Raw genomic sequence first — 6,684 nt, forward strand, 5'->3', positions numbered from 1 at the left:
AGCCCCAACCCCTCGCCCTGCTCCAGCCACGAGGTGCTGAGAGCTCTCTGGTGACAACCAGCAGTGACCACAGGTCACCATGGGGGCTCTTGGCTCATGGAGAGATGCCCCATGGCAGCGCCCTGAGGGTATGTTTCCCTTGACCAACCTCACCTTTATCCAAGGGCTCCTGTGCCACTTGCTCCCAGCTCCACCCGGCTTCTCCCAAAGCAGCCAACGGTTTCTCCCACTTTGTCTTCAGAAAACCTTGGATGAAGAAAGAAATATGTCAAAGAAGCAGTCACCTTGCGTATGACAGCAAACTAGACCAATTTTCTGAACCTGTCCTTGCAGCAGGAATCGGCCGCAGGCACCAACTGCTGGGTCACATCAGGACAGACCTGCAGGACCCTATAATCAGGTTGTCCCAAGCTTTTTGCCTGCTGCGAGGTCTGCCAACATGCCTGACCACTCTCCGTGGCTGACGTGCCAAGGATTGGAGAGTTTTCTTTCTGCTTGCAGGAGCCCTCACAGCCAGGAGGCGATGGGTTTTCTTCCCTGGGTGCCAAAAAAAGACTCAGGAGACACTGCAAGGGAAGGGATGGGAGTTCTGCTGATTGAAATGCTTCAGATCCAGTGGGCAAAGTTGAGGAATGGTCTGGCTGGAATAGGGCCATGCTGAGGACAGGGGTGGAGGAGCAGGTACCAGGGACTTCTTTGCTCCCCGCTTGCGGGCAGCCCAGACAATGACACTCAGAGCACACACAGAATCATCAGAGGTAGCTCCATGCCGAATGTTCCCCCTTCCCGTGGTTATACAACAGACTATCGGGAGATGTATTTGTAAGTTATTTTGTCCTAAGCAGATCCCAGCTCTTCCAGTGCCTGGAACAGACAAGCTGGCTCACGCCGGGTTCTGGGGACACAGCAAGCAGGCTGCTCGATTAACTTCCATCACGCACCAGTAGCTGCTGCAGGAACAAGCGTGGATGTTGGGCCTTCTTTAATCAATTTGATAAATCTGATGTGCCTGAGAAGTGCCTTGCCTCGAGCCTCATATTTTCCTTGTTCAGAGCCCAGAGACAGCACAGCTGTGACAGACTTGGCACGGAGACACCCACAGGGTCCGAGTGGCAGCTGTGTGCCGTGGGGAGCTAGAGCATCGCACCTCCAGCCTCAGCATCCTCCTGCCTCCTCACCCTGCTGGGAAAGGCTCGCCCCAAGCACGGTGACTTGCCCTTAGTCACATCCTGGCCAGTTAAACCAGGCTGTGCCGAGCCGGATGGAGGTGTGGGTGCTCCGTGCTCTGCAGCCGTCTGACCGCAGCGGGGTGCGAGTCCCATTTCGGCCAAGAATTTGTGGGAGACAAGCCTGCCTCCACGGCCACGGCCACACAAGGTGTGCCAAAAAGCCTGTGTGGCCCAGGTGCATCCATCAGTGCCCCTCGATGCGCCCCCTCCCTGCTGCCCCCTGCTCCCCGCAGCCCGGAGCGAACAACCCGGCGTGGCCCCACGCGTGTCCGCGGCAGCCCGGCTGCCTTAGCCCGGCTCGGCACGGTTTGAAGGCTGACAGTGCCACCTGGTGCCGCGAGGGGATGCCGCTGCCCTGCTCTGCAGGATGACAGCGGGGGGACAAGCTGTTGGGGTGCCCCCCAGCAGGACGGGGCTGGCAGCCCACCTGTAGGCAGGGAGCGCGTCGCGGGGCTCTGCGCGCAGCTCCAGCATCGTGGGGTTGCTGTCAGCCGCCTCCAAAAGCGGCTCCTCTTCGCTCTCCAGTCCCAGCGAACTGCCCGAGGCATGAGGCTGCAGGGAAAAATTAAGATAAAGGCCATCAGAGTTGATAAAATTCCTCTGCACAAGCTTGACTCTGATGTAACGCCATTTCCAGCAGCTGTTCATGGTGAAAAATGCTAGATTTCCCCACCACTGAGCCAATTTACCAACCATCTCAGGAGTGCTTCATGCAGGTGAGGGGATCTCTCCTGGTATGGATGGGAAACTGAGGCAAGCGGGGGAAGAGGCTGGCCCTGGGCCACACAGGGAGCAAGAGACAAAACCCATCAGGCTCTGGGCTCCCACACCCTAACCCTTAACTTAGCTCTCGTTCCCTGTATTTCTCCAGGCAGTAGCAGGATCTGCAGCTGGCTGGAAAAGGAAATCTATTAAAAATAAATAACAATAAAATAAACTTTCTAAAGCGTTCAGGCAGTTCCCCAAGACTGCTGTTAAAACACTGTCCCGGAGTCCCCCTCTGCTGCCTGGAACAAACCATCGACCGCTTCTGAGCTGATTTAGTGCGCTGCACCAGCCAGCAGAGAGGGGGCCTGATTTGTCTGGTGTCTCCGTGCTGCACCGTTCACACCCACAGCCACGCTCCGAGAGAGCAGGTTCATTAAAGCTTTATTAAAGCATGAGCCCTCCAACACCCCAGCTTCTTCCTGCTGCTCCCCCAGGTCCCGTGTCAGCACCTCTCAGAGCCCTGGCCCTGCAGCTGGAGGCTCGGCTGTGCTCCAGGTTTGTGCCTCTGCCACAAACCTGCCCTGGTTTTGTTGTCTGTGTTGGAGACACCCACGCTCATCCACCCGTGGCCTCACTTTGTCCCACAGATACTAGGGGAAAACACCAGCATCCCCAGCCAGACCCCTAGCTCAGATGAAGACCAAGTCTGTAGAGTTGTCTCTTGTTTTGGGATCAATGTGTTAGGTAAGTTATTGCAACAGGACCGTCAGACAGCAAGATAATTCTGTACATGCAGCTCATTCTAGGGCTGCTGGGTGACAATTTTCCCCAATTAAAAAAACACGGTCACAGTGGGGGCTGTAAGACAAGAAGGAAGGGAATCCCAAAAGCCTGGCTCTTGCTGCTAGCCCCTTTTCCCACCCACCCATCCCTTTTCAGCAAATATCCCAACACCCATCACAGCCCTACAGCATCCTGAGACCATTTCCTTGCTCAGCTGGAAAGGACGTGGGGGTGCAGAAGTGCTTCAGAGACACCCCTGAGACATCAGGCCCATAGCCCCAGTGCATTGGTGCCTGGGTAGTGCCAGCATCATCCACGCTGGTCCCTCCCTACACCTCTTCTCAGGTCTGAGGGCACTTAGACTTGCCCAAAAATCCTTCTCACCACACTCCGTGTCCTCTCACCAACCTTATGCGAAGCCCACTGCTGTCTGTTCATGCTGATGAGCCTGTTCCACAGGGAGAGCTCTGCCTTGGAGGATCCTGCACCCTGATCTGCTGTTTAAGACAAGCCCAGAGAAAGCAGTGACTCCCCAGAGCTGCCGCCTCCCTTCCATGCTGCCCCTGGCACAGCAATCAAACATTTCAAAGGGGACACAGTGCCAGGTCCGGATCCTCCAGTACCAGGAAAGCAAACGGACCTGCTGCCAGGCATGCCTGGCACTGGATTCAGTGGAAAACAGGCTGAGGTGCGCCGTCTCATCCTGTCCCGTCCCATCCTGTCCCATCCCATATCGTCCCATCCCCATCCCGTCCCATGCCCATCCCATCCCCAGGTGATTTTCAGTGCTCTCTGCTCGAGCCCTTGGGTACTCCCCTGGTGGTCTGGCTCCCTGGGTGTATCCCCCTGGTGGGCAGCCTCCAACCACACGGTTTTGATGCCAGCATTTAGCCAGCAGACAGGCCTCAGCACTAGCCCCTGGGCTTGTACCCCAAAAAGCAGCATACAAACCCAGAGAAGGGTTACCGGTGCCTAGGGCCAGCCAGCTGCCCCAGGCAGCCCTCACACCCTCAGGTTTAGGGGGAAAGAGGAGGCTTCTTGCCCTCAAACCCACACACTCACCTTTCAGGAGCTGCCCTTTGTCCCATTCAGCATCAAAGCCTGCAGAAAACAGCTCAGAGCTTGCAGAGCCCATAACGTCTTCAGCAGCAGCACACGGACCATGGAGGAGCCCATCCCTGGGGGGAAAAACAGAATTGGGTATGACTGGACAGAGGCAGGAGCAGCATGGCCATTTCAGAGCCCCTAGCAGCACAGCTGGACCCAGCTGCGCCCTGCCAGCAGCCAGGAGAGGCCCGGCAGTGCAGAGACTCCTGATGGGTGCCATCGTCGATAGGGAGCAACCAGGGAATGGAGACTGCCTGGGGGTACAGGACACCCTGAAACACCACACAGGTTCGGGAAGCCAACTGGGGCCTTACTGGGGGTGCTGGGCTCATTTCAGTGTTCTCAGGAACAAATAATAATAATAATAATAATAATAATAATAATAATAATAATAATAATAATAATAATAATAATAAAAAGGCTACTGTCTGTTTATAATATCCAACCGTGCAGCTTTCTGCAAAGCGTCGCCTGCTTGGGATCTGACGAGGCTGATGCAGCCAAGGGAGCTTCACTGTATCCCTTCAGACATCTGTATCCACAAAGACACGGCACTGAAGCAACTGTGGCCCCATGCCACCCCCCCACCCATGCTTACATCTTCAGAGCTTTGTCCCCAAAAGCTTCTGCTGAGGCCACCCCGCCGGCTGTGTCCTGCTGGGCCCCGCTGCTGGCAGAAGCCTCCTGCCCATCCCCGGCCACCTCCAGCTCCGTGTTGCTGGTGCCGGCGCTCAGGCAGCTCCTGCTGCTCCCCAGGGAGCCCTGCAGGCTGAGCTCCTGCAGTTCCCCCAGCAGCAGCTCCGTGCCCTCCCTCTCCATATCCCTCAGGGGCTCCCAGTACGGGCACTGCTGGCCCCCAGGCTCCCTGTAGGCAGGCGAGACCCGCTCTCCCTGCGAGCCACCAGGGTCCCTGGTGGTGCCTGGCTCTTGGTGCTCCGCTCTGGGCCCCTGTGTCCCCAGAGCGCTTCGGTGGTAGCCAAAAAGCCCCCTGAGGAGCCGGAGCAGGGAGGGACGGCTGGGCACAGCCTGCGGGGCATCCATGGGTGCCAGCGTCAGCAGCGGGGCCGGCCGGTGGAACAACGGCTGCGACTGGGATTCGAATCCAACGGCCCCAAACGGTCCCAGAACACAGAGCTGGGCTCTGAAATGAGCTGGGGGGAAGGATGGCACTGAAGGGGGCAACACGTGCACAGCCCGGGGCTGGGATAGCAGAGGGACCCCCAAAAATGAAGCCTCTCTTCTACCCACAGCAGCTCACTCCCGCTGCATGCCCACCTCCGCCACGGCTTGGCCCAGCCCGGGGGTTTTGCACCATTAAGGGAGGTGGGAAGGCTCAGGCACCATCCAGCAGCGCAAAACCATGGCCAACAGGAGGCTATAATACTACTTCTTCAGGCAGCAGATGAGCAACTGACTTTGCAAATGACTTTTAAAAGGAGTTTGCCACCGCACTGCAATATGTTCATGACAACAATGGCAGCAGCAAACCCAACAAACTATTTTTCCCTTGGGCACTGAGGCACAGCTTCAGAGTTTTCCTAGGACTGGGACAGGCAGGGGCATGATGTCTCTGCAAAGTTCCTGTACTTAGCAGAGCCTTGCTATAGCTGCAGTGCCACTGGCACAAAGCTTTCTCCACGGGTGTAGCGAGGCCCTCAGGGCAGCTCGCTGGGTGGAGTTTGGTTTTGCTTCTGTGCTCAAGAGTTTCTCCTGGCTGGCTTTGCCAGCATCTGCTCACCCGTGGATCTGCTACCCGTCAGCTAGCCCACAAGCACAGGCTGCCAGAAGGGTTTCCCCCCCGCCGAACTCATCTAAAACTGCCATGTCATCATGATCAGTTGAAACCGAGATTCTCCCCCCACCCCAGCTGCGTCCTCTTGTTTCCTTTCCTCTGCCATCGCCCAGCTCAGGCGGCCAGGCAGGGCAGGGTTCCCACAAAGCACAGTTTGCAGCCCTCCTCGCTGCAAAATTCACCCCTTCTCATCAGCCCCTAACTCTCCATGGGGCAAGAGGAGGGCTGGGAAGGCACAGCTCACTGCAGCCCCCTTGCCAGCAGCAGCCCAGGTTTAGGCTGCATCAGCCAGTCGGTGAAATCACTCCGTAAAAACGCCACAAGTCCTCAAACCAGAGGCTCCTTGTGAGGCTGTTCTGCACCTTTGTGCTTACCCCAGCAAGAGGGGCTGTAGGAAGCCAGGAAATTTTCACATCTGTATCTGCAGCCACAAAGCCAGCTTGGAACTTCTTCCCCAGTGCTTCTACATCTTAAAAGCACGGCAATACGAAGCAGGAGTTTAGACCATGTGTCAAATGATCCCCTAAATTCTTACCACCACCATTTCCCAATGCCCATATCAGCTGTTCCCATAGCAGAGCTAGCGCTTTCACACCAATTTCCCTGTTGTCCCCAATGTTTCTCCACTCTTTAACGCTCTCCAGCAGCCATTTTCAGAGATTGCAGCACCTGAAGCCCAAGTGCCTGCTCCCCACTGAGAGCTCAGCCCCCACAGCCACTTTGTTGTGGACACAGACGATTTGTCCCAGCCTTCTGCACAGCTTATTTCTCAGTTTTCCCTGCTCAGCACGATTAGATTTATTCAGTTAGGAAGATCACGGCTACCTGATGCTCACCAAGTACCACTTTCCCAGCTGGTTTCAACAGCCATGCCACAGAGGCATCATGCAACAGACCCGAGGCGGAAGAAAAGTGGTTTGCCACGAGGAAGAAGGATTTTAGATGAGATCCCCCTTTTGCAAAAGCTCTCACTGCACCGCCTTCTAGTGAGGTAATACAAATGAGGGATGTCAAATCTGAAACGCTGGTGAACTGAGGAACAACCCAGGTTGAGGCAGTGTTGAA

Source organism: Netta rufina (assembly GCF_964035555.1).
Source record: "Netta rufina genome assembly, chromosome: 26".
Lineage (NCBI taxonomy): Eukaryota > Metazoa > Chordata > Aves > Anseriformes > Anatidae > Netta > Netta rufina.